General features: G+C 39.0%; 1 long non-coding RNA gene across 20 annotated transcripts in view; it reads left to right on the top strand.

Moving 5' to 3' along the window:
* Positions 1-13101, top strand: part of LOC147359972 (uncharacterized) — a 515690-nt gene that overhangs the window by 181571 nt on the left and 321018 nt on the right. Inside the window, exon 3 of one of the 20 annotated variants that reach the window (XR_015138852.1) lies at positions 6616-9131. The exons of 17 other annotated variants lie outside the window; for them this stretch is intronic. This is a non-coding gene — a long non-coding RNA (uncharacterized LOC147359972). Of the gene's footprint in view, positions 1-2491; positions 3432-5937; positions 6003-6615; positions 9132-13101 lie in introns of those variants that run through there. 2 more of the 20 variants (XR_015138855.1, XR_015138850.1) reach the window with 2 other exon arrangements.

Below are 13101 nucleotides of genomic sequence, written 5' to 3'. Positions count from 1 at the left end.
TAGGAGTCTTTATCCATCCATTCAACAATTTGCTTGGAACTAATTTGATACCATGCACTGAGTATATAGAGGGGTGAGCAAATTAGATACATCCTTGCCCTCATGGAGATCCAAAGTTTAATGGGAGAGACATGCAACAAAAAAGTACTGAGATAATTGTGTAGCCGTCACCACATGTATGCTCTGAGTGGTAGGTAAGAGGAGGGTGGGTCAGGGTGTCGTCTGAGCACTTCACTTGAACCCTGAAGGGTGTCATGGAATCAGGTCTACCTGGGGAAGAGAAAGACATTCCAGGTACTGGGAGCAGCATGAAGGGAAGGCTTTCTTAAATTTGGTGATTACATTTTAGAAGAAGATCTCACGTTCCGATCTTGGCATATTCTTAAATTAGTTCATTTTCAAGTAACTTCACTGTTCTTGGCCTCAACCTTCCTATCTCTTATACATCAATAGCAACTTCAACATAAGTGCTTTCTAGAAAACCATGGGAAATCTTGCTAGTTCTTTGATCAGGATTAATGGGGAAAGATTGCTTCCGTGGTAATGCCTTCTCATCTGTTAAAATCTTAGAATATGACATCAGGCTGAATCTCAGTGGTCACTCAAGGATTGTCATATATGTAGGGGTACAGTGTGACAGGATCTGAATAGAATAATTCCAGTCTATGATTTTTGTAATTCAAGTTGAATATACCAAATCTGAGATAATATTTCTTCCAAACTGCTGACTGGAAGAAAAATTCCCAGCGATATTTATATAATTTATTGTGAGTTAAAAAATGAAAATAAAGTAAAATAAAATTTATTAAGCAGTTTGCCCCAAACTGTACTAATCAAGTCTCTACAGATAAAAATACTCATAAATAGTCATATTTTAAAATCAAAGTCAAATATGGGGGAAATACTTGTATTCATGCACTAATAAACCTGAGTTATTAAGTAAAATCTGTATTATACTCTTTAAGATTCCATCCATTAATAAGTGTTTGATAAAAATGTAAAGATGGAATACTGTTTAAAGAGGAAACACATCCCCAGTACTTCCAGTTGAATCCAGCTCAGTGAAATGCAAATTTTATAAATTCCAATCCATCAAATAGAAATTTTACTATAAAAGGTTTTCATGGAAATAATAGCTGTCAACTATCAATTAATGCACACGGTCCCATTTTCCTTAAGTATGGTATTGAACTTTAATGAAAGGTTACTTATTCTATCAAATTGCTTTATACTTCATAAGATTAAACTTAACCAAAAATTAACATCAGTATTACATGAAGAGAGCATGCAAACAGAATTCACCTAAATGACAGGGGAGCCTAAATGTTTTTGTTGCATACCGAGAAATATGCTTCCAACACACATTTTAAAAATGCAAAGAATTCATTTTTTTAAAACCCATGCTAACAGAATTTAACCCCTTCCCGACTGTGTGTCTCTCCTGTATTTCTTTGCCTCCTTACTTTGAGCGACATAAGACGCAGGGGCATTGTTGTGTGTGTTAGTAGAGGGGAAAACCCCCGAAACTCAGAAGCGGCTGGTGTGGCATGTGCTACACTGGGGTTGGAACAACTTGGTTTCAAATTCCATTTCTGTCATTCACAAGATATATAATCCTAAGCTGGATGTTTTGTCCTCCTAAGTTGAAAATTCTCCAACTGTAAAGTGAGAACAATGGACTTATCTTTGAAGACTGTGCTGAATATTAAGGAGAAAAGTGCATAGGCAGTTTGGAACACAGCAAGTGTCTAATAATAAATAAATGGTAGTCGTCCTTATTATTACAGGACTGGCACAAGGTTAGGTAAGGGTGTCAATACCCTAATGTAGAAAGCCACTGCCCAACCAAATTAGAGGTGCCTACAGATAGAAAGGTCTTAATGGACTGCAGTTTTGTGAAAGTGTTAGTCACTCAGGTGTGTCCGACTCTTTGCCACCTCATGGACTGTATCCTCTGTCCATGGAACTCTCCAGGCTAGAATACTGTAGTGGGTAGCCATTCCCTCCTCCAGGGGAATCTTCCTATCCCAGGGATTGAACCTGGGTCTCTTGCACTGCAGGCAGATTCTTTACTTGTTTGAGCCACCAGGAAAGCAGTTTTGTGAAATCACCCATCTTCAAAGCTCCAGAAGTAACAACACACTGTGCTGTAATGAAGAGTAACTGATAATAATGCTAATGACCCAGGCATGCTCTATGGTCTTTGAAAACTAACACCAAAATTTTTGTTGATTATTTTTCTTCCAAAAACCATGTGTGTATCAATATGGAATGGCATTGACTGCTGCTAACTAAATAAAGTTGAATCAGGAGATCTGAGTTACAGTCCCAGCTTTGATGCTAACTGAATGCATGTCCTTGGACAGCCCTTTTCCCTTCCTAGACGCCGTTTCCCCGCCTGTTAGATGGGCAGTGGGCAGGTGAGTGTGGGAGTGTATGAACAGCAGGAAGAGGGGCTCTGGCTAAATGAAAGCGTGTGTGTCTCCCACAGGGCCCGCCTCCACTCAGCCCCAGCCAACTGTTGCCTTGTGAGAAGGTCTGGACCCAGTATTGCCACATCTGCAAGAAAAGTCAGAAATTGAGACTTGGCAAATAATTACAGATGATTATTTTAAAACCGTGTGCTAGTCAAAGCACATTTACAGGAGGATTTCGTGCTTTTGGATTGCCCATTTGTAACTGGGATGGATGCTTTCTGAAAGCTCTGTCCAGGTCTGCAGAGTTCTAATTTTAGGGAAGTCTTCTTTTTGTTGGATTCTCTACACTATAATTCTGAAAAAAATGATTTACAAAACCCAAATAGATTTTGGCATGAACTAAGCTTAAATTGACTGCCTTCTATCATGAATTAATATTAACCAGAGCTTGTCAGATACTAAATATTTGTTTTAGGAATACACACAGCCTCGGCTTTCATCTGGGTTAAGCTCTAATCTTTGGCCTGTCAGTCCCAGGATATAGCACTGGATAAATCACGCTCTCTTGAACAGATAGATGCCAGGGTGCTTGTATACAAATAGAACAATGTGTCAGTGAACACCCGAGTTTGGGTTACATCTACTATAAACATCGACATTCTTTTGCAATGAGCCCATTTGCTGCTTAAGCACTTACAGCTTTGGAAGGTTTGATGCTTCTGTGCTCAATCAGGTTCTAATGATTTCAGATGTTTGCAATTAATGAACCATTAGATTAATTGGTGGAGTACCAGAAGAAGGGTTTCAGAACTGGGTCAGAACCACAGACAAGCTATTACCCAGCAGTCACCAGAGGCAAAATGATGAGAAGTTGGATGAATGATTTTATTCACTACTCCTCCCGTCCCTGCATATGTACTTTTCTTCCTGGTTAAGAATTTGCACCGACCAGCGTCTTAAGTTCAGCAAACAAGAGAAAGCGAGGAGAGGGTTGGAAAAAAAAAAAAAGAAAAATGATTGTTTCCTATTACTCCAGTTAAGACTTGATCTTCTGAAAACTGAGATTTTCAGTGGTACCAAAAATTGACACCATTTCTCAGCATTTGTCTGAATCTCTCACTCTCTCTGGGCTTTTTTCCTAAGCTCCTATGTTTTATTAATTATGTAACACGTTGGCCATCTTAGAAAAGTGATTAATGGGACTTCAGAAACATGGAAATAAATAAGCCAAGCTTCAATATGTGATTATGTAGGCTCGCTATAAACCCCAGGGTAGCCATCTTTTAAGAAGGGTGCCTAAGGAGTTGAACACAGCCCATCGCTACAGTACTTAAAGGCTGGCAGCACGGTGAGTTATCACCGGCAGCGGATGGCACTTTAGATGAATTTGTAATTTGAAAAGTTAAATTAACCCTGAAATATATTATTTGTCTGTTTTCCACTCGTGAAAGAGGTCTTCACGTATACACATTCTTACTGGCTGGTGTGAAGGGGCGTTCCAAGGTAAGCTAAGCTCAAATACTTGCTTAATTGATGGTGGCTGTTATTTTTTCACAGCAAAAAAAGTCAGTTTTTGGAAAAAAGACACCACCACCACAAAAACATATTTTCAAAGAAAATACTGGTGCTTCCTTCATTTTGGGTCTCCCCACTAGAGTATAAACCCCATGAGGTCACGGTCTCGGTTACGGGCTCTGTCGGCACTGATGGCAAGAATCTGTCACACAGCAGGTTCTCAGCAAATATTTGTTGCCCGAATGCAGAAATAAATATTTTTTTGTCAAGAGAAAATAGTTGTGTGGTCCTGGAGGAATACTGGGGCTTCCTAGGTGGCTCAATGGTATAAATCTGCCTGTCAGTGCTGGAGACACAAGAGACATGGGTTGGATTCCAGGGTCGGGAAGATCTCCTGGTGTAGGAAATGGCAAGCCATTCCAGTATTCTTGCCTGGAAAATCCCACAGAGGGGTCTGGCAGGCTACTGTCCATGGGGTCTCAAAGAGTCAGACATCACTTAGCGACTGAATGGCAACAGCAGGAGGAATACTGATTGCCCCAGGCAATGATCTTAACTGCTCTGTGGGCAGGCTCATTTCTGTGTTTATTCAGGTAACCTTTACTGATGATCTCGTATGTTCTAGACCTTGTTCTAAATATTGCAGATATAGCAGTTCACAGTGCATAGTTTCTGCTCCTTACGGACCTTACCTTCTCATGGGGAAGACAGAAATCAAACATAATTACACAAGGGGTATATTTAATGAAAAGTTGGGTAAGAATTTTGAAGGAAAAAATACTGGCATCCTGAGACCATTTTGAAATGGAAGCCTGCTCTAGCTTGGAGAGAACAGGATGTCTTCCCTAGGGAAGTAACGTGTAACCTGAGACTTTGAGGATAAATAGGAGTTGGAGGGCTTTTGGAGCAGAGGGAAAGCATGAGCAAAGGTCCTGAGGTGGGAACAGCTTCCCTTTGAAATGTAGCAGGCAAACCAGTGCAGCTGTAGTAGAGAAAGGTGGAGAGGGCAGAGACTGGAAAGAAAGCAAGCTTGGTGCAGTGACTGTGTCTGTGAAAGCCATCTGAAGGAGCCTGCCTTTATTTTGAAAGAATGTCATCGACATCTTGTCCCAAGTAAGATAGTAAAGTGATCAAATTTTAATTTTAAAAATGTTATTCAAAAATTAGAAATTATTTTTAAATGGTGAAAGGAGTCCAATTTTAGGTTTTCTTGAATTCTCTTACAAGAAAGAAATAATAAATACGTTTAAAGTAAAATAATAAAGAGCTAATGGTTGGGGGCAAAAAGAACTTACCTTCAATTATCCCTGTGTTAATTCAGTGCTGCTCCAGAAACATTCTCATCTGAGCCTACTTCTGAAAGTGACACAAACTTCAGAGATGTCATGAGGTGGATTGGTTTTGTTTTCAATTAAATAAGAAATTTCTAGAGTGCCAAGTGTTCAGAATGTTTTCCTCCTTTGCTAAACTTGCATAGATACTGTCAATTCATGGAATTATTTGATTGCCCAGTTGTTCCTTCCTTTGTACAGGAAATGTAAGCACCTCGCATAGGTCATGCCTTAGCTGCCAGGGCTAGGAATGGGGGTAAAGATGCTCTCTGTGAGCCATGTAAGTGGTGTGCAACAAGTGTTTGACGAACGGTTGAATGACGAAGAAGGTGTTTCCAATCAGGAATGACACATAGATAATACAGTGTGGCCCTTGTTTTAAGAGATATAAGAAAAAGATAATGCTCTGGGAGAGACCAATCTTATATGAGTATAGCAGGAATAGGAGGCTATCAGGGAAGACTCTAATGAGAAGGCAATCTTTAATTTGGGCTTTGAAGAATCAGTAGGACTTCCTAAGGAAAGAATATAGTATAATCAGTAACCAACAGGCAGAATTGCCTAAATCTTAGTCATTTTGTGATTTAATCTCTTGTATACCACATTCTTAATTTTTGCCATGGACTTTTCTTTATTATACTCTTGTTTGTTTTAAATTTTTTTATTTTTTCTAGCCATTATCTACCTTTATTACAATCATAGATGAAGAGTGGAGTATGAGTGGAGGGAAAGGTAAAGATATTTCTAGCTATTTTATTCTTTTTGATTGAGTGGGAAAAAGAATTATTTTCTTGATTTCTCTTTCTGATAGTTCATTGTTAGTGTATAGAAATGAACATATTTCTACATATTAATTTTGTATCCTGCAACTTTATTGAATTAGTTTGTTATTTCTGATAGTATTTTGGTGGAGTCTTTAGAGTTTTCTTTATATGGTGTTATGTCACCTGCAAATAATGACGGTTTTACTTCTCTTGCAATTTGGATGCTTTTATTTTTTAAATTTTTTCTCTGATTGCTGTGCGTGGGACTTCTAATATTATGTTGAATGAAAGAGTGGTCATCTTTGTCTTGTTCTTGATCTTAGTGGAACAACTTTCAACTTTTCACCATTGGTATGGTGTTAGCTGTGGGTGCGTCATACATAGTGCTAGATGGGGAAACAGTGGAAACAGTGTCAGACTTTATTTTGGGGGGCTCCAAAATCACTACAGATGGTGTCTGCAGCCATGAGATTAAAAGACGCTTACTCCTTGGAAGGAAAGTTATGACCAACCTAGATAGCATATTCAAAAGCAGAGACATTACTTTGCCAACAAAGGTTCGTCTAGTCAAAGCTATGGTTTTTGCAGTGGTCATGTATGGATGTGAGAGTTGGACTGTGAAGAAGGCTGAGCGCCGAAGAACTGATGCTTTTGAACTGTGGTGTTAGAGAAGACTCTTGAGAGTCCCTTGGACTGCAAGGAGATCCAGCCAGTCCATTCTGAAGGAGATCAGCCCTGGGATTTCTTTGGAAGGAATGATGCTAAAGCTGAAACTCCAGTACTTTGGCCACCTCATGCGAAGAGTTGACTCATTGGAAAAGACTCTGATGCTGGGAGGGATTGGAGGCAGGAGGAGAACGGGACGACAGAGGATGAGATGGCTGGATGGCATCACTGATTTGAGGGACGTGAGTCTGAGTGAACTCCGGGAGTTGGTGATGGACAGGGAGGCCTGGCGTGCTGGGATTCATGGGGTCGCAAAGAGTCGGACACGACTGAGCGACTGATCTGATCTGATCTGATGTTACCTTATGCTAACTTTATTAAGAGTATTTATGATGAATGGATGTCAATTTTGTTAAATGGTTTTTCTGCATCTATTGAGGTGATCATGTGATCTTTATTCTTTGTTTTGTGGTGTGGTATATCACATTGATTGATTTGCAGGTGTTGAACTATCCTTATATCCTTGGGATAAATCCCACTTGATTCTGGTGTATGATCCTTTATTGTTTAACTTGGCTTGCTAATATTTTGTTGAGGTTTTTACTCTTGTTTAACGTTTTTATTTAAATAGATTTAAAAATTTAGCCTTACCCTAGGTAAAAAGAGCTATGAAAGCATGGTTCATTGTGTTCATTTTATTTTCCTTAAATCGTATTTGAAGAAATAAATATGCTAAAGATTGCTTATCCAGTATCCATTTTTCCCCTTCCCTTTTTTAACTAAACCCCAGTATGGTGTGTTATCCATCTACCTTTCTTCCATGCTTCAGAGAAGGCTGAGCACATCCCCAGTTCAGGAAGGTAGAACCTGATTAGTCATCACTTATCAAAATCTCATTTGCTTCTGTGGTGATTGCTTCAGGGGCAGACATCTGTCCCAGTTCTAGCCAATGAGAGGTAAGAAGACTGCAAGGGGATTTCTGGGAAGGGTTTCCTTAATCTGAAACAGACATCTGAAGAGGATATTTCTGCATCTCTGGAGCTGCAGAAACTCATCTTGTGACCATCAAAGAAGCCAGCCTGCAGGTAAGGCTCACATGTTAAGTGGCAGAGTGGACACTTGGAAAGAATCTTAGTGTTGATGAATCATAGAACTGCTTTCTTAACCAGCTGAGAGTTGCTCTAATTCTGGAGCTCTGACTGTGTAAGAGAGTACTGAAGGTCTAGATAGTAAATATTTTAGACTTTACAGACCAAGAAGCAAAGATCAAGGATATCACATATTTATGTAACAAAAGACAAAACAAATTTCCATCAATTAATTATTGATGAAATTCAATAATAGAGTATAAATGTCATAGTAGAGATTTACTAAGAAGAAGAATGGATTTGTGTGTGTGCACATGTGTTATCACCAAATTGCTTGCAGTTATGTATCTGTAAAAACCATTCTTGATATTCAGAGCATATAAAAGCATACAAAAGTTCAGATTTGACTGGTGGACTATAGCTTGCCAACCCCTGTTTTAAGGCAATTTTTATTTAGCAATTTGTTTAGTAATTGGTGGAAAATTATTCACAAATAATCTCTCCTCTTCATAGCCAAGGGCATCCTAATTGACGTACAGTAAACATCAGAATAAAACTTTCCTTATGAATCACTCCAGTACATCTTATGTTCACCAAAGGGGTGATTAACCAACTTTAGGAAATAACAATTTGCATTCATTAAGTACTTATTATGTACCTGGTATTAGATTCTAAATATTTTATATATATGAATGAATTTAATCCTTACAAAAACCCATCAAGTAGGCATTATCATCATTGCCATTTTGTGGTGTGAGGAAACTAAGTCACAGAGCCTGTAAATAGTTCTCTGCGAGAGTGAGGTGGTGAGTAGCGTTAATAATTCTCTTCTACTCTGTTGCTCACTATGGTGCGTCGTCCCTGTATGTGTGAATGGACTGTATACATGAACCTGCTTCTGATTTTGAACTTCCCAAACTAACTGGCACATCTGAAGGAAGTCAGATACAGAAACAGATGATGCAGCTTAAAAAAAATTATGACTACATTTCTTTATGGTTGAAGAGCATCTGGAGCAATTTGAAAAGTTAGAAGGGGAATATGATGTTTTACAACATAATGTGCCCCAGGATTGCCGTCCGAGTGGGAAACGTGTTAGTTGAATAATGGCTCTGTGCCTTCCTTTTCTGGTATGCCTTATCCATATTTTGAGAACATTACTGTAGTGAGGTCGGCTCTTTATTTATTTAGTTTTGAAGAATTATCTTTAATTCTAGCATTCCAGGGAATAACATAGTACTCCAAATAATAATTCATACTAAAAAGGGAAAAAATGGAGAAATCATATCCTTCACAAGGCAGAGAACAAAGAATGAAACTGAATCATTAAAAAGCAAAAAAAAAAAAAAAGGACTGTGAATAAACCCCTATAATTATGCACCACAAAAGGAAAGTCAACTCCAAATGGTTCAGTAACCTCCTCACAGCCTCGCTAATAATCGTTGCAATCTCAGTCTCTCCCTTAAGATAGTGAGCAGCACACACTGAAAAAAAAAAGTGTAAACATGAGCAGCAACTTTTCATCTAAATACAAAACAAAATGCAGTGGCTCACCTTAAGGTTTGCTACTGAGCCCTGGTGCAGAGAATTTTAATTTACAATCTGTCCCTCCCTTTAAAAGGTCAACCAAGGGGGAGATACAACACAGTTACGAAAGTTCCTTTCTAACCAGGCAGTACATTCTCCCCGACCTCCCCCGGTCGTGGTCCCGTCTGAAATGAACCCAGAGAAACCTCCCCCGGTGGTGGTCCCGTCTGAAATGAACCCAGAGGATTAATACTTCAATTATTAACCAGGTTTAAAGACAATAATTAGTAAACAGTTTCGTCACCCTTACAGCTGTACTGCTGCCGTTAACATTTCTATAGTTCTCCAATTACATTATAAGTCAAAAGTAATACAAAAAGACATGTACTAATGAGAGTGCAAAGGCTGCATCAAAAATTCACATGTCACCTTCTCCCTCCCTCTGCCATTCTTCTGTTAATTTATTTTATTTTCTCAAGCAATGGAGCCACAAATGCATCATCATAATAAATACCCCTTTTACCCCAGAAAATGATGATTAGTAAAGTCAAGAAACAATAGGGTAGAGGGTTTATTATTTTTTCTTCTCCACATCTACCCTTTCTTTTCTAGAATTTATTTTGAAAGACAAAAAAAATAAAATAAAATAAATACTCATGGACAGGGAGGGAAGGACTGAAAAAGCATTATGCAAAACAGATGTAAAACAGTCTCTATAATATTGCATGCTACTATTGATACTTTATTTCTGTCTCTTTTGCCTGTCAAGGCAATCCATAGAGTCCTTCCCCAGACTCATATCTTTATGTTTCCTCTCAATTATGGTTGTTCAACATCAAACTGGATCATCTCAAACGTACCTACTAGGATCGAAGGAAAGATAAGTCAGGCTTTTTAAGATGGTGTCTTATCTGTTGGAGTGGGTTAAATTGCTATACTTTCTGAACACATTCTATTTTCCTGCTCCTTCAAGAAGTCATTTGCAGCTCTGCTTCTGCGGTAATGTAGCCTATTTCATCAAACAAACAAAAAAAAAGAGTAGCTTTCAGTTTTGTTGCATATACATGGGCTTCTGGAGTGCTTGTGTGTTTGAATATCATACACAGCAATTCAGGGCTCCCTTTGACTTTTTGCATTGGGCAGAGCAAAGTCATTCAAATACGCCATTCCCAGCTACCTCGATGCTTATGCAAGGATATCATTTAGACATGGGTAAGGTCGATGATGATGATTTTAAAGTCTGCTTCAATTATTCAAGAATGTTTTGCATCTCAATCAAGTATACCCCAGTATAAGAGGTGTTAGCCATTTGTAACTTGTCACCTGGTGGATTTCCAAAAATGTAACTAAAATATTCTTTAATACCATACACAACAATAAACTCAAAATGAATAAAAGACCTAAATGTAAGACTGGATACTATAAAACTCTTAGAGGAAAACATAGGCAGAACATTCTTTGACATAAATCAAAACAATATCTTTTTTGATCCATCTCTCAGAGTAATGGAAATAAAAACAAAAATAAACAAATGAGATGTAATTAAACTCAAAAGCTTTTGCAAAGCAAAGGGAACCACAAACAAAAAGACAACCCACAGAATGGGAGAAAATATTTGCAAATGATGCAATCCAAGAAGGGATTAGTCTCCAAAATTTACAAACAGCTTATGGGGCTCAATTTCCAAAAACTAAACTACCCAATCAAAAAAATGGACAGAAGACCTACATAGACATTTCTACAAAGAAGACATGCAGATGGCCAAGAGGCACAAGAAAAGATGTTGAGTGTCACTAATTATAGAGAAGTGCCAATGAGTGCTACAGTGAGGTATCACCTCCCACCAGTCAGAATGGCCTTCATCCAAAAAAAAAAATCTACATCATAAATGCCGGTCAGTGTGTAGAGAGAAGGGAACCCTTCTTTGCTGTTAATGGGAATGTAAATTGGTGTAGTCACTATGGAGAACAGTATGGATGTTCCTTAAAAACTAAAAATAGAGCTACCATATGATCCAGCAATCCCACTCTTGGGCATATATCTGGAGAAAACCATGGTTCAAACACGTACATGCACCCCAGTGTTCATTGCAGCGCTGCTTACAATAGCCAAGAATGGAAGCAACCTAAATGTCGATCAAGAGAGGAATAGATAACAATAGCTAGGACATGGAGGCAACCTAGATGTCCATCGGTAGATGAATGGATAAGGAAGTTGTGGTACATAAACACAATGGAATATTACTCAGATATAAAAAAATGCATTTGAGTCAGTTCTAATGAGGTGGATGAAACTGGAGCCTATTATACAGAGTGAAGTAAGTCAGAAAGAGAAACACCAATACAGTATATTAATGCATATATATGAAATTTAGAAAGATGGTAACAGTGACCCTATATGTAAGACAGCAAAAGCAACACAGATGTAAAGAACAGACTTTTGGACTCTGTGGGAAAAGGCGAGGGTGGGACGATATGAGAGAATAGCATTGAAACATGTATATTACCATATGTGAAATAGATGACCAGTGCAAGTTTGGTGCATGAAGCAGGACACTCAAAGCTGGTGCTCTGGGGCAACCCAGAGGGATGGGGTGGGGAGGGACTCGGGAGGGGGCTCAGGCTGGGGGACACATATGCACCTGTGGCTGGTTCATGTTGATGTGAAGCAAAAACGACCACAATATTGTTAAGTAATTGGCCTCCAGTTAAAATAAATGAATTTAAAAAAGAGAGGAATGCATAAAGAAGATGTCGTACATGTACACGATGGAATACTACTCGGTCACTAAAAAGAATGAGAGAATGCCATTTGCAGCAAGGTGGATGGACCCGAGGTTATACTAAGTGACGTAAATCAGAGACAGTCACACATCGTATGATACCATTTTTATGCAGAATCTAAAAAAAATGATACAAATGAACTTATTTGCAAAACAACCAGATTGACAGACACGGAAAGAATTTATGGTTACCGAGGGAAGCGTAGTGACGAGGGATAGATTAGGAGTTTGGATCAGTATGTACACACTGCTGTATGTAAGATGCCAACCAGGACCTACTGTAAAAAAAAAAAATTAAAAAAATACAGAGGTGCAAACCTGATGGCAGAGTAGCCTCTGTCTCCCCGAAGCTTCTGAAGCCTCTGCGAGGGAGGCACAGAATTCACTGCCGCGTAGTCTGGATTTGCCAGCCTGCACACTAGCAGCACTGTGGATCTCGGGAGAAACCTGGGATTTGTGCGTTAAGTCTCCACTGGAGCACAGGACAGAGCCTGCTCCTGAAGACCCACGCAGGTGGCCTGAGAGGTCTGTTAGACACGCAGGTGGGCTGTTTTGCAAAACCTCCAAGCACGTACATTCTAAATTGAATAGACCATACACATTTGTAGGGAGTGACTGTGTTATAAATTAGGGTGTTTAAACAGAAGCAGTCTTTTAGCTAGGCAAATTTTAACCCCCAGGAAAGAGGATTAGTTGTGAAATTACTTGAACACAGAATCTATTGTGTGCACAATTGACTCGATCAACATGGATTTGAACTCCTTGGGGCCACTTATGTGAGGATTTTTTTTTTTTTCCCCCAATAAATACTGCAGTGTACACGGTCTGAGATTGGTTGAATCCATGGATGTGAAACTGCAGATACAGAAAACCAACTATGAGATCTGAGTGTCTGGATTTTGGCCTCTGTGATGGGTGCTGAAACCAATCCCTTGTAGATACCAAGACACAACTGTACTTTCAAATGCACCACTTGGAGTGGGAGTGGTAATTGGTCACAAAATTTTCTCT

The sequence above is a fragment of the Bos grunniens genome, chromosome 13, assembly GCF_055505025.1.
Source record: "Bos grunniens cultivar Pamir isolate PY7600 chromosome 13, Bosgru_T2T1.0, whole genome shotgun sequence".
In the NCBI taxonomy this organism is placed as follows: Eukaryota; Metazoa; Chordata; class Mammalia; order Artiodactyla; family Bovidae; genus Bos; species Bos grunniens.
This window is presented reverse-complemented; position numbering and strand designations above follow the sequence as displayed.